We start from the raw sequence: 18,891 nt of genomic DNA on the forward strand, positions 1-18,891 counted from the left end.
AGGGCAGCCGGAGCTTTCTAGCTTGGAGCCCAGTTTGGTGGCTTAGAAGAAGCCATTTCTTTTATTATCATCTTTTATCCCAAATAAAAGTTTATCTCAAAAGAATTCTTCTCCTCCTTTTTCATCTTCTATGGCCCTTTTAACACGACACACAAGGAGTTCCGTATTTTTCCCGCCCTTGTCCTCTAGAATGGCCGTCCCATCCTCGGTCATGGCTCAGTCCTGTTTGCAGGGCAGCAGCCCTCATCTGGCGGGCAGGTCAGGAGCCCTTAGTGGCCACAGAACCTGCATGAGTGAGGGTGTGGCATCCGGTGACGTGGGACCAGTGACAAGTGCCCCCGGGGCTGCCACAGCCCAGGAACTGATCACGCTGTACGGATAATTCTACTGGTTGTACGGATGCGGCTGGATGTGGGACGTCCCCGGTTTCTTTTCTTTTGGATGAAGTCAAGTCGGGCAGGTGTGAGAGACTCATTCTGAGAATGTGGGAGACACAGCCGGAAAGCGCACGACTTCCCACACGCCTGACTGTCCTGTGTCCACCCTCGACTCCTTTTCCATAAACTTGGGTGAAAACAAATCCAGACATCATTTCAAGGAAGCTTGGTGCTGGATGGACTTTGGACATCGCCCAGCTTTCTCGTCACAGGACAGGGAAGTGAGGTCCAGGGAAGGGCCAGGTGCCCGGGTCACACAGTGGCTGGGGGCTCGGACTGGATCACAGGTGTCTCGGGCCCCCGCCCCGTGCTCACCTTGATGGCCCCCGGGCGACACCCCAGACGAGATGGGAGTCCTACAGCCGAGCAGGCTCTGGGGGCATCACAGGTGCACGGGGAGCAGCCAGTGGTGCTGGATTTCACAGCGTTCACAGCTGGCACCTTCAGCGACCTTAACCTTGGCCGGCGCTCTTCAAAGGAAAGGCCTCAACAGGGCTCAGCCGCTGCTGGTTGTCACGCCTGCTGACTTTATACATTTGAAGGGACAACGAGGTGGTGGCTCCGGGTGGGACAGGCTATCCTCCCCTCGCACACATGCACACGCACGCACGCGCACGCACACTAGAAGCGCGCTCCCGCCCTGCCCCGTGGGCACCCGCACATAATTTACACGCACGGGGGCGTGGGGGACGTCACAATGGGTTTCTGGGGGGCGATTAGACCAAGCAAACTCCCCTTCCTCCTGATCAAACAAGCCCGCCGGGCGCTTCCTTTCACAGACAAGACGTCAGAGTCGAAAACCAGGAGTAAGACGTGGACAGAGCTCAGGGTCAGCCTCAGGCAAAGAAAGAAACAGGGGACTTGGCGACCACACAGGACGTCCCGCTAACCTCCAAGAACAAACTAAGAGATAGTAAAAATTGATAAATCAAAACAGGTAAGAACAGAACAAAATAGGACCCAAACCCCAAATCACATGAATTAACAACACAAAACAAACAATGGATCCTGGGGAGAAGGGGTCACTCCCGCAGAAGCGTCTACACTGGCAGGTGGGTACTGATTTTGAGGAGACGGATACCCAGGAGGGTCCCAACTCATCCCTACTTGTTAGTGGGAATCCCGAAGATTTGGTCATGAGAGGAAAGGGTCAGGCTTGTTTTCACCCCAGGTAAAGAGCCATCTCCGAAACACACGTGTCTTCACAATACAAAGCTTGAAACAACATGGATGGACCTGGAGGGTATTATGCTCAGCGAAATAAGTCAGAGAAAGACAAATACCATATGACATCACCTATATGTGGAATCTAAAAAATAGAGCAAACTAGTGACTAGAAGTCACTAGTGACTAATGACAAAAAAAGAAGCAGACTCACAGATATAGAGAACAAACTAGTAGTTACCAGTGGGGAGAGGGAAGGGGGGAGAGGGAAGGGAGGAGAGGGGAGATAGGGGTAGGGGGTTAATAGGTACAAACTACTATGTATAAAATAAATAAGCTATAAGGATATAGTGTACAGCACAGGGAATATAGCCAGTACTTTATAATAACTTTAAATGGAATATAGTCTATACAAATATTGAATCTCTATATTGTACACCTGAAACTTATATGATATTGTAAAGCAACTAAAAGATAACAGTTTAAAACAATGCTTCGCACACCAAAACAAAAACAAAAACAACCAACACAAAGCTTGGAATAAACAGAAACTTTACAACCAGTAGCATTATTTGTTCACTTCTCAAAATTCCTATACAAAAACAGTGCTGAGAGTTAAAGAGTTGAAATGGATGACTTAGCAAATTTCCCTTCTGGGAAAAGATACATGTCAGTTTAGAATGACAAGGGTCACTCAGGTGAGCGTCTCATTGTGAGGGGTCTTTTATTTGGCGGTGGGAGGGGTAACGGGCTGCCAGCCTCCAAGTCTGTCTGTCCACACAGACGCCTGAGGGGACAGCCCTGGCCGGCGGGGGCCCAGGTCACTGACCTGCTACACAGAAGCTCATCCAGCTTTTGGCTTTGGCACCGATACTGTCCCATCTTGTTTGACTTCAGAAATAGCTATGCGATCACTTTAAAAATAATAGAAAGAGCCTGATAAAAACACGGCCTTTCCCTCTATAACTGAACTTGACCAGGCCTGGTGAGTCACGTGGGCACAGGTGGCAGCCGCCCGCGTGGAACGTGGTCGGAAGAGCCTCCAATCATGCCCTTGATGGTGGGCAGGAGTCTCTGGGGAGCTGCTCTTTGGGGTCAAGGTGTGTATTTAAAGTTTCCTTGCTTTAAATCACGGTTTACATCCACATATTAGTTCCTATTAATTTGTGACAGTTTATCCCACAAGCACCTGACGGGGTGAAGATGGTCCGTGTTTCTATTTCTAAGGGGTTAGACAGAGGCCACAGCCGACTCGTTTAGGGACTGGTTACCCTAGAGATCGCCTTGGGTTCATCTTGGAAACTGAGAGTCCAGGCTGGCTGAGGCTGGGATTGCTAATGCTGGGCCCTAGTCTCGGGGAGGCGGCAAGCCTGAGTCTCCCACTGGCCACTCAGATGACCTGTGGGTTGGAGACTGAGGCAGAAAGACGGCAGAGAATCCAGGGGCCACGGCGCACCTTTCCTGTAAAGAACGGCCTCTGAGGAATGAAATGTGCTGTTGAGTGGACTCAGGAAGGATGCTGAGGGGAGGCTAGTTTCCTGACTTTCTAACTTCACCGTTACCAGGGATTGTGGATCAAATGTGGGTCTCTGGGCTGTCCTGTCCCTCGGCTTCTGCTGAGCAGATTCCGAAAGAAAATGAGATTTTCGTGAAAGAGTAATTAACAGCTGCCACTGCAGGTGGTGGAAACATAATTACATTTTTAGGAACATCAGTGAGCTGTACAAACTCCATCTTGCCAAGAACGGATTCTCTCCCCAAACTTCCACTCTTGCGGGCAACTTGCTTGAACGGCGCTTAGTAGGACCACGTTTCTGCATCTCGAGGGAGGTGGGGAGAGGGAAGGAAGATGACAGCAGTTGTGTGGGTCCTGGGGGGGTGGGTTTTCATAAGCCACTTCCACCACAGGATAATCTCAGACTGGAAACTGCGTGAACCATGCTGGGAGTGCACAGGACCCAAGTGGTCGTGGAGACCGGTGTCCTCAGGAGCACTGGGGTTCGCGAGCCCCCCGCGGGTTTACTCACTACATCTGGGGGCCCCCTGTCACACCAGCTGCCGCCCTACCCTCTGCCTCAGACCTTTCTGTGCATGGGGACTGACAGGAAGGCCTCAGGGCAAAGCTCCAGGTGAGAGATCGAGGGGCGGACGTGGGCGGAGGTGGGCAGGCCTGCGAGTCTGGAGCCTTCCGTCACCGTGCCAGCCTGACTTTGTCCGTGGGCCGGGGCGGCAGGAGCGGCCGGCCCCTCCTGGGACTGGCTGAGAGCCGAGCCCAGCACTGAGCTGGGAGCCGCACCATCGGGTGGAGGGATCCTCCGGGCGGCTCTTGGTGGAAGAGGCCTGGGGGCTCAGGGCCAGGCATCCCGGGGGTGTCAGGAGCCGGAGGAGCTGAGGGCATTTCTCCGCCAACCTGAACTTGCATTTCTCCAGGGCCGGCCCAACTGCCAATCCTGGGCGGGCCCGAAGGCAGGATCTAGTTGCCAGCCTCCTACGAACTCACAGATGGAGCTAGAGAACTGACTTTGCCACTTACTTGGCCAGACACCCGTTTTATCATCTTTTTTGCATACAAGTGGTCTGATTAGTATTCTTCTTCCGAAAGTACTAATCCAAGTTATGGTTAACAAGCAAAAGGAGTCCTAATTTCCTGCCTCGCTGACTCCAACCTGGAATACCCAACCCCCGTAATCGGGCTCCATCCTGTCTGTTAGGGCCACATGTGTCCCCTCAAAATTCACAGGTTGAAATCCTGACCTCTGGAACCCCAGAGCGTGGCTGTGTTTGGAGCTGGGAGGGACTTTAAAGAGGTGACTGAATTAAAACGCCATCACAAGGGTGGGCCCTAATCCCTTATGACTGGTGCCCTTATCAGAAGAAGAAATCTGGACACAGGCGTGCACGGCGGGAAGATGGTGAGGATACACCCGGGGGTGTGGGGAAGAGGCCGTCTACATGCCAAGGACAGGGGTCCAGAGCCGTCTCCCCTCAGGGCCTCAGAAGGAACCAGCCCTGCCGACACCTCGATCTCAGGCTTCCAGCCTCCAGAGCCGTGAGAAAATGAATGTCTGCTGTTCACGCCACCCGGTCCGTGGTACTTGGTTACGGCGGCCCCCGCTGATGCACACACTATCCCCCCGCATCCCTGTGCCCATGATTTCTGCAGAACTCCCGCCCAGGTGGGGCTGCCCACCTCACGGCCCTGGAATGGGCCACCTTTGTCCCAGCCTCTGGGCTTTGCTACGAGGCCCCGTCCATCTCCCCTTCACCTATCCCAGGGGTCGGGGAACTGCGGCCCTTGGGCCAGACCCAGACGGCCGCTACTTTTGTAAATGACATTTCGCTGGAGCAGGACCGTGTCGCTGGCGGGTGTCACCTACGGCTGCCTTCCCTCGGCCTGTGAGCCTTTTGGAGGGCATGGGTGCTGAACCTGCCTGAACCGTTCACATTTCCCCCGTTCCAGTAGGGCGGCCTCCAGGACCTGCTGCCCCCGAGTCCCCTCTCTGAGCCCCCCAGAACACTGGGGTCTGTGGGAATTTTCAGTAGCAACCTGGATGCGAGCCCTAGTCCCAGCCCTCCCAGCCGGTATGTCTGGGTGAGTCGTTTAACCCTCCTGAGCCCAGGTTTCCTCATCTGCAAAACAGAAGACAACGGTACTATTTATGTCAAGGGCTTCTGAGAAGGGTTAAATGAAATAGTATTTGTGAAGTAACTCTGTAAAATGGAAAGTGCTATAAATATTTGCTAATATTACCAACGAATTTTCATTTGTTTTTCTTCTAGTTTGCTCTTATTTCACATGTATTTCACATGTGTCTCCCTGACACAATTATAGCTTTCTCGAGGCCAGAGACTTTACATTTGAACTCTCTGGACTCCTTTCTAGGTCCTAGTGGTACTGGCTGTGGAATTACGGTAGATACTTGGCGTCTTCGTGGGGCTTCAGGGCTCCTCCGACGTGCTGGGTGGCTTTGGTGTTTGCCCTTCAGCTGCTCCTTCACCCGGTTCCCGGGAGGCTGACCTTTGCAAAGGGCCTGTGGGAGGCGCCAGCAGGACAGTGCCGTCAAGGCCCGTTTGGGGCTGTCACCCTTGGCGCCTGCATCTCTATGAGCCTCTCCTTAAATCGCCCAGTTCTCAAGCCTCTGTTTGCTGTCAGGACGTGACCCACACACCTCTGGGTGCAGGCAAGGTGAACAGGATGAACGCATTGACAGGGAGGGGTCATCCCCAGAGCTGAAGTTCGTTGCCCAGGTGAGAGCTGGTGGAGCAGAGACCAGCTGGCCTCGAGCGCAGGGCCCTCCCGGCTCCATCAGGCAGCCTCTGGAACAGCTTTGCTCAAATAACCCTGCAGGCTGAGCTCCTGGGAGCACCGGTGAGGAAGGACATCGCCACAGGAATGGCTTGAGCCCCGTGGCAGGACGGGGGACATTCTGGGTGTGGTTGCTGCCCCGGGAGACTCTTGGGAGGAACTGTGTCACATTTCCTCTGGTTTCCTTTTCTCCTGCAGAAAGAGTAACTTGGAGTCTTCTCTGCAGTTGGGGAGATCCAGCCCACGGCCACTGGTGGTCTGAGGCTGCTGGGTGAAGGAGCTCTCTCCATGCGTCTCTGCCCGACTCAGGCTCTCAGGAACCTCCCTGGCACCCGGGTTTAGGAAACGCCAACACTAGTCCTAGCCTTGGCCTCGCCACGGGGTACCTCCGAACCCTCGGCAAGGCACGTGATGGTTTGGGGGCCTCATTTTCTTCATCTCTCTCACGAATAAACTGAACTACAGGATGAGTTGAAGGTCTCTTCTAAGGGAAAGAAAGAGATGGAGCAGGAGAGGAAAAGCAGATCGCAGAGAAAAGCGGAAAGAGGTGGGGAGAGAGAAAGCGAGATAGTGCCCAGCCGCGGGGCCCGTCTGGGTTGAAGGTCACGTCGCCCCCAGAGCCTCCTCTGCAGAGTCCTGCCCGCCCGGGGCCCGGCAGGGCTGCCTCCACAGAAGCAATTAAAACCTGGTTGATTTTAAGCCGTCGGAAAGTAAATCTAAAACAGGATTAAATATGAAGAAGCCTAACAAAGTGGCCTTATTGAAAAGGCACAGTATAAGCTCGATGTGCCCTCGTGATAATTATTATTTTATTGCCATAAACCAGAGAAGGCAGAAACGCCCGCCCCTGGTCTGCGGCCACCATCCGGAGGAGGAAGCCAGGCCGCTGTGCTCCCAGCAGGCCGTAAGCATCCAGCGCCCCCAAGCAGAAAACCTCTCTCCACCATCACGGCGCCAACGAGTTGGGCCACCTCAGCTACGATGGGGGTGCCGGGGAGCGGCTGCAGCTGCACCAGGCGAAGGTCTGCACTTGGTACACGTGCCCCCTTCCTTTCCCACCTGGCCCACCTTCGTTGGGGGTGACGGGGCTGCGTGGAGCATCCTCAGGCCCCTGGGACTCTGGGGAAACGGGAGGGGCTGGACACCCCCGAGGGAAACAGCTCTCTGCCACCACTGGGGCTGAGACAGGATCTTCCAGACCTGGGTGACGGTGGCCCTTCCGTGCAGGATTCCTCTGGAAACCCAACTGTTTTAGGCACAAAACTACTTTTAGGTTGGAGATGGCATTGTTCTAGATCACAAGGCCAGGTTTAGCGGAGGGTCACCCGTGCGGTGTCACATGCAAGGGACAGAGAATGGCTGTGTCCTCAATCCCCCTCCGGCCCAGCCCAGTGGTGTCTGCCAGTCACCCCTTCATTTTAGGGCCTTGAATTCTCCCGTCCCGGACGCAGGAGAGGAACGCCAGTCATTTCTACCTGCAGGATCGTAAGAACAGCTCGGTTTCCCACCACTCGCTGCTTGCCAGCGACTCGCCTGACATTTGACATGTATTATCTGACTCAAGCCTCAGAACAGCCCTGTGAGAGATTATATGTCCCCATTACACGTTCCCATTTCATAGATCAGGAAACTGAGGCTCAGAGAATGAAGCCACCTATTCAAAGTGAGCAGAGCATCTCATGAGATCCGGGATTCAGACCCCAGCTATATTGGATGAATCCATAAAGCCCTTTCCCAATCAGGAGAGAGGACGGGGCCTGTGGATGTGCTGGGATCACTGGGAGGGGGAGGAGGGCAGAGACTGCGGCGAGGGTCCTGGGAGAAGCCACACACTTCATAATCCTGCCCAGGGCGCAGCTGGGTAGGAGCCTGGGCTCTGGAGTCAGGGGGCCCGAGTTTGGATCCTGGCTTTGCCACTGTGGAGCTCTGTGACCTGGGGCCTGTTATCTCCCTCCTCAGCGGCTCAGTTTCCCCACTGAGGCCTACACGTGTTGCAGGGCTAGAGAGAGCAGGCCAGCCCTTCCTTTTTACAGTGGAGACCGTGAAGGTCCAGAGAGGGTCAGTGACTTGCCCAGGGTCACACAGCTAGCTGGTGCTGGAGGTCGGGTCCCCTTTCCACCAGCTGAAAGCCTACCCTTGGTCATCCCAGCCAAGCACGGGGTCATCCCAGCCCCCGCCCCAAAGGTCCATGTGTCACACTTGTGCCCGGTCTGTGCTGCTCACAAGGGCCTACGGGGCTTAGGATCCTCTCTCACTTTCTCCTTCTTCTTGGGCTCTGTCTTCTCCTTCCCTGTTTTCTGCTGCTCAGGATAAATTTGGCTCGGGTCAGATTTCCCAAGGAGGCCCTACAGGGCGAGCGAGCAGTGCCGTCCTGATGAGGGCAGCACTTCTTCGGGAGGCCTCAGCCTTGCCTCTCCCCCCGCAGGAGAGCAAATTGTTGCCTAGCTTCCAGGCTGCCTCTGGGAATGGCGTTTTCCCTTCAGCTCCCGATCCCGCGGTGCCTCCCAGGTCCCACATCCCTGGAGGAGCTCAGGGCAGCGGTCAGAACACCCCCCGACTTGCCCCTTCGGCAGGAGGTCCTTTACTGTAACTGATCTCCCGGCTCTGCCTGTCGGGCGCTGGCGGCTGTCAGGTGACTCTGCGCCCTGGGGAGGACGCAGGCCCCGGTTCTCCCGCCACTTTAGTGGTCCACGGCTCATTCAAGACGCTCTCAGCAGCATGGCAGGACCCACTAGAACCCTGCTCTGGGCAAAGCCCTGGGGGCCATGCTGCCCTCCCCGTCAGGACCACGTCCACCGGGGCGGCCGAGGTGAAGTTCTGGGACGGGGAAGGGCTGCGCCCTCGTTCTATGAAGACACCGGGAAGGTTTGGTTTAGATGAGGTGGTGAGGGGACCTGGTCTCCGTCTCCAAACACAGGAAGTCTTTTCTGCCTGCTCAGCAGGTTGGTTCTACAAGGACCAAGGAAAGGGGTGGAGGGCGAAGAGTCTGCCTACGCGTTGGAAACGTCCCCATGGCGGCCTGGCTGCCTTCAGGGACCAGGAGATGCCCACTCGCCTCGTCCCCTCGCTGCCTCCTGGATCCAGCCCTGCTCGAGGCCCTCCTTCTCCAGTGGCGACTCGGGAAGGCCCGCGGCCGGGTGACCCACGAGGGCAAGAGGGGACCCTGCCCCACAGCACACAAGCGAGGACAGCAGACGGGCTCACACGGGACGATGTCTCCACTCCTTCCACTGAGCCGCCCTGCCCTCCAGATCCGCCCTCTGAGGCCTGAACCCCATCAAAGGCGTCATCTAAGTCTTAACCTTAGAACTCTTCTAGAGTTTCTCAGGAGACCTGGGCTTGCTGGAGAGGCTGACTGCTCTTCTTCAGAAGAGAGAGATGGTTTGAAACCCAGGGACCAGGGACCACCGTCTCCACAGCCGCAGGCCCGGAGGCGCTGGCAGGACATGGGATGTCCACGTCAGAAATGACTTCAGGGGGGCTTCCCTGGTGGCGCAGTGGTTGAGAATCTGCCTGCTAATGCAGGGGACACGGGTTCGGGCCCTGGTGTGGGAAGATCCCACATGCCACGGAGCAACTAAGCCCGTGAGCCACAACTACTGAGCCTGCGCGTCTGGAGCCTGTGCTCCGCAACAAGAGAGGCCGCGATAGTGAGAGGCCCGCGCACTGCAGTGAAGAGTGGCCCCCGCTTGCCGCAACTAGAGAAAGCCCTCGCACAGAAACGAAGACCCAACACAGCCAAGAATAAATATAAAAATAAATGAATAAATAAATAAATAAATAAAAGCAAGTGCTTTTAAAAAAAAAAAAGAAATGACTTCAATGGGGGCCAACCTGGGTCGCCTGGGCCTTGCCGCCCCGACACCGCTCCCCTCAGGGTCCTGGCTCCTATGAGGCTCACGCTGTGGGCTCAGTGGCCCAGGAAACCCAGAGGGGAGGAAAGGACACAGAAGTTCTGGTTTTCAAACGGTGTCACGGGGCACCAGGGGGCGGGGGCAGAGTGGGATGCAGAACAGGCTTATCATGCGAGAAGGGGCGTGTGTGGTCCATGAGGTGAGCAGGGCCAGGGGGCTGGCGGGGGGACTTGGGCAGATTCAAGCGGCTCTATTACTTCTGCTGATCGCATTGCAGGAGAAATCCTTTACTGATGGTTCGCAAAAAGAGGTGTGAAGATAGGGCATTTGCCTGATCTGGGGAAGCAGAAAGGAGATGAGGCCTATTTTTTATTCCCACGATACTGCGGGAGACCGAGCCCCCGGCAGATGGGAGGTCAGCAGGGTGAGGGCAGAGGGGCTGCAGGGCCGGCCGGGTGTGGGAAGAGACAGGAGACGGGCGGGGGCGGGGACAGGATGAGGATGTGAGCAGGGAGAGCCTCTGGGATGCCTTCCAGCGCTGAGATTCTACTGCTGGACGCCTTCAAGGCAAAGACGACGTTTATCAGGATGCTGGCTCTGGGAAAGAAGAGCAGAGACCAGCGCGGAGAGGTCAGCTGCCGGGGGTGGGGAGAGGCCGTGCGAAGTCCTCACATGGTGGGCACCTTCCCCTTTGGCCGCCGGCTGCCCGGCCGAGAGGGAGAGAACCAGAGTCTGCAAAATGAGGACACTCTCTCCCTGGCCCAGCCCCCATGATGCCGGAGCACAGCACTCGAAGAAAGGCAGGGCCAGCAGGGGCTCAAGGATCTATAGAAAGCCAGGGTTATGTCAGCACCCCTTTCACATATTAGGGAACTAAGGCCCGGGGAAGGAAGGGTTTGTGCGAGGTCACGGAGCTCTGAGTAGGAGAGCTGAGCCCAGGAACCAGGTCCCCCGTCCCCCCACCCCCTTCCTGTCACCAGGTGTTTCGGGCGATAGGGGCTGCCTGGCAAAAGAGGAAGTGGGTGGTCTTCACAGCCAGACAGGCTTCGGTGTGGGACCAGGCTAAGCCTCCTACTGGCTGTCTCGTCTTGGGAAAATCATCTGAACCCCATCTTCCTCATCTAAAAAACCGAGACCATAATACCGATCTTGGAGAGTTAAGTGAGGATTAAAGGTAATACAGGTCAGAGGAGGTGCTTCATCAGCAATAATTCTCTGTGTGTGCAACGCCCAGACGCTGGATGGATTTACTGGGGATCAAAAAGCAAAACGCGGGCCCAAGAGAAGGACCTCAGGACCACTTGTTTTGCATCTAAAAGGTCACGTGCAGTCTGAGCGCTGATTGGTGATGTGCATGTGTTCTCGGCCGCTCCCCAAAGTGGGCTGCAGTTACCACGTTCCCTTTGGGGCATCACCTCCAAGGCTGTCATTCCTTCATGAATATTCATGATGTCCCTACTGTGTGTTAACAGTCACCTACCCTGACAGGGTCCCTGCCCTGGAAAGGCTTAACAGCTTGTGAGAAGGCAATTTGTAAAAACTGTGATTACTCATGAAAAAAAGATTTAAGCAGGACTGGACAAAAGAGAGCTGCACTAACCCCCCCTTTGGTGCCCCTTTAATTCTCCTTTTTAATCCTAAACTGAAGCCAGGACCCACCAGAGACTGTGTTCTGTCCTCTCCACCTGTTCTCTGCCATGCCAGAGAGGCTGTGACCACACCTGGCCACCATGGTGGTCCACCGAGCCTTACGCTGGATGCTTCTGTTTGGTCAGGATGAAATCTCATGGGCCGTGGACCCTTTGGGGATGGCACTGCTACAGAGGTCTGTAGCTCATTTGGAAAGAATTTTTCTTCTCTGAACCAGTGACACTAGTAGCAGAGTGATATGCGGCCTCAGTTCCAGTTTGGTTTTAAATAGATTTGGGGCTAAACATATTTTTTAATATGCAACAATTGGGTTAGTCTAATGACAAATGTCATCCCCTACCACTGCCAGAGAAGCACGCCACTTCCATTAGGAGTAATGCTTCCTGGCCAGATTAAGGCATGGAAAATAACTTTTGGTCATCAACAATTCCCTTCAGTTTCACTGATCTGATTAAACTTAGCAACAGAAAGAGGAATTTACAAATTAGATGCTGTTCTCTATTTATTACCAAAATGGCTGCTTTCCACTCCATCCAGGAGCTACAGTTGAGATCTCATTAAGTCTCAGCTGGTGATAACATTTAGCCCATAAATCTCCATCTCTGCCAGTGAATGAAATGAGCGTTCTGCCGAAGACCACATAATGGATGAAATCAAACCCCTGTCCCTTGGAAGGGAGTTGACCTTTTCAAGCCTTAAATGTATTCAGCTTTCCGGTCCTAAAGCAGCAGCTGGGAAGTTATTCTGGGTCCTCTCTTAACCCTTTCCCGACTGCCATGCGTAGCTGGCTAGCTGACCTCCCTGAGAGAAAAATAAAATAAGGATACTTCTGGCAAGTCTCTGGATGTATTTGAAGAAGAACGGGGAGAAGAGGTGGGTACGTGAAGAAGAAAATCGAGGAATAGTCCGTTTTCTCCCAGAAGTCAGAGAGGAGTGTTGACAGCCAAGAAACGGAAGATGAAAAATTAATTTGTGTGTCTGATTCATTATGTAGCCTCTGCGGGACCAGGTCTGGTCCTGTCTGGTTTTAGCCTGACATGGTCACAAGGCAGGTCCAGGTCATCTGTTGCCAATGGCAGAATTTCAAAGACTTCCAGGCCAGGACCCCACTTTTCTCCATTAATTTCCACCCTTTTCCTACCAGTATTCACTGACGGCCTATCTGCCAGGCTCCGGATAGTGGTGGGGATGTGAAGCTTCCCTCCCTTCCCAGGTGCACAACCCAACCCAGCCGGGGATAAGATGGATGAACAGGTACAACAGGTCACGTACATCAGTGCCGTGACACAGGTGTGGGATAGGAATCGTGGGAGCAAAAAGGAGGGGCGTGGGCGTGGGAAGGTAGAAGGGGAGGGGTGCCCGAGGAGGGCTGGGAGCAGGGCGGGTCCTAAGGCAGATGGCGGAGCTGGACTCTCCAGGCAGGAGCGCAGGGTGGACCAGGCGCTGGGAGGGTCTTCAGAAGGAGTAGCTTGCTTCCGGGGTTCAGGGGATCCTGCAGGAGACCCAGAGCAAAAGCTAATGTGGGTCAACTTCCGACTATAGACACAAAAGCCAGAGCTGGAAAGGGTCTCTGCAGCTGTCTGATCCGACCCCTCCTTTTACAAACAGGGAAACCGAGAGAGGCGAACTGCCCATCGGCTACTGGGCAGGGACTGGAAGTCAGGTGGCCTGTCCTTCTCAGGCCCCTACTCTGTCTACAAAAACACAGCACGATTGTGCAGACCGGAAACCCTGGCCTCCAGGTAGGAGAGAAGGATGAGGGCCATTCACCTCCTATTGCTGTGCTCGCAACTCTTCTAATCAAGGGGTGACTTTTAACGAATTGATAGAATCCATCCATTAAGGGATTATGGAAATTATAATTCATGGAAATGATTTTATACCATCTAAGAGGCTCAAGAAGAAGCTCTAGGGGCTTCCCTGGTGGCGCAGTGGTTGAGAATCTGCCTGCCAATGCAGGGGACACGGGTTCGAGCCCTGGTCTGGGAAGATCCCACATGCCGCGGAGCAACTAGGCCCGTGAGCCACAACTACTGAGCCTGCGCGTCTGGAGCCTGTGCTCTGCAACAAGAGAGGCCGCGATAGAGAGAGGCCCGCGCGCCGCGATGAAGAGCGGCCCCCGCTTGCCACAACTAGAGAAAGCCCTTGCACAGAAACGAAGACCCAACACAGCCCTAAATAAATAAATAAATAAATAAATAAATTAAAAACAACAACAACAGCAAGAAAAAACTTTACTATAGTAACATTAAAAAAAAAAAAAAAAGAAGACGCTCTACACGTCTCACTGAAGCTTGGGGCCTTCCTGGTGAAAATCTAGGATGCTCTGCCTGATGGTCAGTGACCAATCAGCTCAGCTTCCCAGTCACTGCACAGTCGTGGAAGGAGCCGCGGGCAAGGGGGCTGGGACCCCCTACCGCTGGCCATACTTCTCGCACCAAGAAGATGCTTGCCCCACCCCAGGTGGTAGCACCGATCTTTTCCTCTGTCTCTACTGCACATAGCGGACATCACACCAAGCTTCTTGTCCTAGCCGGACCCGCTGGCTGGAGCAAGTATTAGTAAACACAATGAGACTAATTCTGAACGCTCCTGTCAGGAAAGGGGTCCTCAATTTCCTCCTGCCCATGTGTGAGTGTACGTGCCTGGTGTGGGTGCATGTGCTATTTTCAGAGAATTTTGTTAGCATAGTGACTGGCCTGATACTGGATACCATTATCCTATCTCATGAGTCGCTGAAATGAGATATAAGGGTTGGGCCAGCTGATTTGAAGCTTCGAATTGGGAAGGTAAACAAAGGCTTTTCCCCTTAAAGCCAGCCTGTCAAGCATCTAATTAGGGCTTTTCACCTCATCAGCAAGTTGTTGAGAACAGACCTATTATCTCACCCCAGGAGCAGAGGGACAGACAAGTTCCAGGGCAGCTGTAATCATTCTTTAATAGCTTTTGGCCTGTATTTTTGTTTTCTCTTGACCTCTAGTCTCGGAGGGCTTGTGTGCCTGCATTGGGCACATTCTGAAGCCCTCTGAATAGGACTTAGGGTCTGTTAGTCAAAACCAGCATTGTGCTTGGCAAGTCATTTTTAGAACATGTATTTAGGAACCATCAAAAGCTCCTCTGTCTGGACGTTTAAAAATATCTTAATATCCTTACTTTTTTGTGAAAAAAAAAGCCTAACACTGGAGAACCCTATTGAAATTCAGATGTATATTTTTGGAGAGGACAGAACTTCCGTCACAGCTCTGTCTAGTGAGTTTCCCCTGCAGACCTCTTTGCAGGGGTAAGTTTGGTCAGTCTGATGAACTCATATGAATTAAGTCTAAATTGCAAAAAGTGTATGTTTTCATGAAGCTGAGTAAACGGCTTGCTTTCTTGTCCTAGCCTACTATCTGGACGTCACTGGGAACAGGACATTCTACTGACCCCCCGCCTTCCTTGATGACCTCTACAGGACACCGTCCACTCGGGGACCGCATTCTGAGAACAGGGTCTTAAGGGCAGACACAGTTTTCTTGCTCACCCTCTCCTTGGAGGAGGGGTGTGCTGACCGTCACCCCGGTGTGGATCCAGACCAGGGGCAGGAGGAGGGAAGTTTACGGTCTTTGCAGTGAAGCCCAAGTACAGGCTTAACGTCGGGGGGTCTGGACACGAGCAAAACTGCTTGCTCTGTTCCGGGAGGGCCTGCCAGGTTCCGGCTGGGCTACCTCTGAGCACGTTGCGTGACCTGTCCTGAGACAGTGTTGAAACCTACGTGTCTGTTTAGAGGAAGTGCATCTGTAAGCACCGAGGGCAGGAGGAAAACCTGCCCTTGTCTGTCTTCAGAAATGAGCCAGGCTTGCAGGAAGCAGACCCGTGACAACCAGCGCCCACCCCCATGTCCCCGCACTCACAGGGGGCCACGCGTTTCCCCACGGAGGCTGGGACACAGACTCGGTCACCCCACGGCGGCCGGATTCTGTGGTTTCTGATTCCGACGGAGCCGCGCACTTGGCTACAGCAGGAATCCGGGGCCTCGCACGGGGGTACAGAAAGATCATTGCGATGGACTGAACGTGTGTGTCCCACCAAATTCACGTGTTGAAACCCTAATCCCAGTGCGATGGTACTTGGAGGTGGGGCCTTTGGGAGGCGATTAGGGTATGAGGGTGGAGCCCTTCTGAGTGGGATTCGTGCCTTAGAAGAAGAGGCCAGAGCACTAGCAGTGGAGGAAGCGGGCCGTCTGTGAGCCGGGCAGAGGGCCTCCCGAGGACGTGGCCACGCTGGGCCCCGATCGCGGACGTCCGGCCTGCAGAGCCGTGGAAGCCGACGTCTGCTGTCTAAGCCCCCGTCTGTGGAGATGTGTCACAGCAGCCCCGTGAGGGCAGGAGCGACACCTAACGTGGCCCCCGCCGCCAGCTGTCCCTCTCCCCCCGCCTCTGCCCAGCCTCACTCCGTCACTCGCCTGCTGTGTGAGAGTCCATCCACCCGCTGCGGGACCACCCCCTGCGGGACCACCCTCCTCGGGGCAGCTCCCCGAGGGCAGTGCTCTGCTGCTCCCGACCCGGCCCCAGCCCTGCCCCTCGAACCGCGAGGCCCAAACACAAAGTGACCACCAGCCCAGGGTCACAGCAGGCACGATCGCTGCTTAAGACGATGGGGTCCGTCCTGTTCCACGGAAGCACAGAGCTCTCCTGGCAGCACTGCGGCTGCCACAGAGGCCGGGCACGTCCGTCTGATGAAGTGACCCGGAAGGACGGAGCCCTCACAGCCCTGCGTTTGGGGCTGTTACTCTTATTTTTCCATCAGCCACTGAGTCGTAAGGGCAGGGATCAGATGAGGGGGAGCCACTGGGATTCTACGCAGGGCACCTTCCAGGTAAAGTCACGGATAGAGACAGGCTTCAGCCCCCAGGTGTGTCCATCTGCTTGCAAAGCTTTACAAGAAAATCACAGCAGCGCTTTATTGGGTGGCTACCTGGGCGGGCTGAGGGGGCGGATCCATTTGCCAGTGGGTTTGGTGGCCTCAGGGAGGTGACATGAGCCCCCATGGTGAGGCCGTTGCTGGTTGGAGACCCGCCCCCCCCGTGGGCCAGGATCCTGAGACCGTCAGAGGTTCCGCCGAGGTGACCCTGCGGCCACACGATCCCGCAGCGCTGAAGGTGGTTACATCACATTCCTCCAGAGGCACACGCCGGGGCAGGACAGGGGCTGGTCGCTGCCCTGGGGCACCCCTCCCTGCAGCCTCCTGGCCGACCAACACCCTCCTCTAACCAAGTTCAAGGAGTCCCGAACTGAAGGAAACTCCGACGGGTGGTGCCATCGATGTGCCCCCTTTCCAAGCACAGCTGCCCTCAGACCACTCCAGGCGGGCGGCTTCTGACTTCAGCGAACTTTCTTCTGCCTGAGCAAGATGTTGCCACGACTCCCTTTCACGCTCCAAACGCAGTCCTTACAACCGTAAAGCTCATCTCTCCCTGCTTTTAAAATCACGCTCAGGGCCCTTCAGGGTAATGCTTAAGATCAGATTTTCCACCCCCCGCCCCGCCCTCCTTCCCTCCGTCCACTCCGCTCTGCGCGTTAGTCTGAGGGTGTTACAGGTGCTACGACGAAGGGGTTAGAGGGACCTCTCCCAGCCGCTTCTGGCCGGAGAGGCGAGGGGGGGGGGGTCCCTGCACCACCAAGGGCGGGGCCGAGGAGGGGTCCGGGCAGCGCTGGACTCAGGCCCACATCCCCGAGGTCGGGGGCAGCGTACAGGCTGTGGGACAGGACACGTTACCTTCTCTGAGCCCAGCAAATACACTGTAATCGTTTAGCAATTTCAAAGGCAAAGACACTACTTTGATAGAAACGCGTATCATTAATAGCAGCATTTCTTCCCTTGTATTTGTTTCAAAGGGCAAACTACAAAGTTGTGAAGATCAGAATATAGTTTCTGAGCCACGGGCCTACCCTTTCTGTGACTCTATTAGGTGGCCAGTCCCTTAACAAGCCCGTCTCGTCCACTCTGCTCCTGACCGGACTTCCTTGCAGCCCCGGCCTCTGGACACGCCTCCTGGCTCCATACCCAAGCGTCTCTCATTCAGTTCCTCACGTGCTTCTATTTTACGCTCTGTCTTGTTTTTTCAGATGCCCAGTCCCCGGCCCCCTCCCCCTAGAACCGGCCCACCACCATGTCCACGACGGAAGGCGGCAGGCTCCGTTCTGTCCTCTGAGGACAAGGCTGAGGACGAGAAGCGGACCCCAGGCTCCTCCAGCCACCAGGAACGAGAGCAGGGGAGGGACGCCAGGCTTCAGACTGACTTCATCCACATTAGGGCTCATGAGAACCCTGGCGGAGACTCTGTCCATTGGGGCAGGCAGTACACTGTGCTCTTCCCAAAGCTCGGGCAGAAAGAGGGGGTAGATGGGCCTCGTCCACCTGATCTGCTCCAGCAGCGAAGAATTCTCCATCAGGGCAGGACAGGGAAGCAGCACACCTGGCCTCAGAAAAGAGCAGGATAGCTGTGTCTCTGTGGACGGCCACCGAGTGCTGCGCGGGCAGTGGACACACAAGTTTCTACGAACATGTGAGAAACACGCTCCCACCCTCCGTCGTGAGCTGGGCTCCACCGTGACCAGGGTGCAGACCGGAGCCCAGAGCCGGCTCCTGTGCTTCGCAGCAGCTGTCGACGAGGCTCCCAGGCCAGCTCACTATTCACACACCGCTGGGTGCCACGGACCGTCCCCCATCCACGATCCGTCAGCAGCGGAATGGACGCTGCCGGCGTCTTTCCAGGAAGACTTTCAGCAGCATCGCCGCTCGCTGTTCTAACCCATCTAAGGCCTTGTCGTCCAACCTGCAAAAACTCCTCAGCAGAGCGTGAAGGCCTCCTTGTTACCAGTCCCTGGCTGTGTGTGTGTTTTAATTTTGTGTCCATTCCTTGAGCAGAGTTATCAGAAAGCAAGTCGTGGAAGGCTGTATTCAATCCATCTCCGAGACGATGGAGGCGGGCCTGCTCTCTGCTCACATCCAAGTCGTCTTCCTTCTCTCTCCACCTGCTCCCCCTCCTAGATTCCCACTTAGAGCTCAGGTACCAACGAGCAGGAACACACAGAACCCGGCCGGGGAGCACGCACACAACCGGCAGAACCTACGCCCACGCACAAGGCCACTGTATCCGCACATGCGTCGGGATACACGTGCGCACACGCGTCCTGCGCCCTCCTGGCCTCTGTCAGGACACAGCGATGGACACCCTGCTTCCCCGTCAGCCCCCGGAGCCTCAGCGGGTCTCTCTCCTCCCTCTGGGCCTGGGAGCCTTTCTAGCTTCCCGCCCTTATCTGCCTGACCCCGCTCAGCAAGCATCTCGGCTATTTAACCTGATTGGTCCCTTGGTCAGAAACGTCCCGATTCGAATGTGCGCAACCCAAGGAAGAGGGCCCGCAGGAGGAGGAGAGAGTGGTGGGGGTCACAGAGACGGGGGGTACAGGCGGTGCAGGGCACTTAGAGTCACATTCACCCC

At 55.3% G+C, this 18,891-nt stretch overlaps 1 protein-coding gene across 7 annotated transcripts in view; it reads right to left on the minus strand.

The window, feature by feature from the left end:
• Window positions 1-18,891, minus strand: part of CACNA1C (calcium voltage-gated channel subunit alpha1 C) — a 556,614-nt gene that overhangs the window by 118,529 nt on the left and 419,194 nt on the right. The gene's annotated exons all lie outside the window — the stretch shown is intronic.

Source organism: Balaenoptera borealis, assembly GCF_965194805.1.
Source record: "Balaenoptera borealis genome assembly, chromosome: 13".
Lineage (NCBI taxonomy): Eukaryota > Metazoa > Chordata > Mammalia > Artiodactyla > Balaenopteridae > Balaenoptera > Balaenoptera borealis.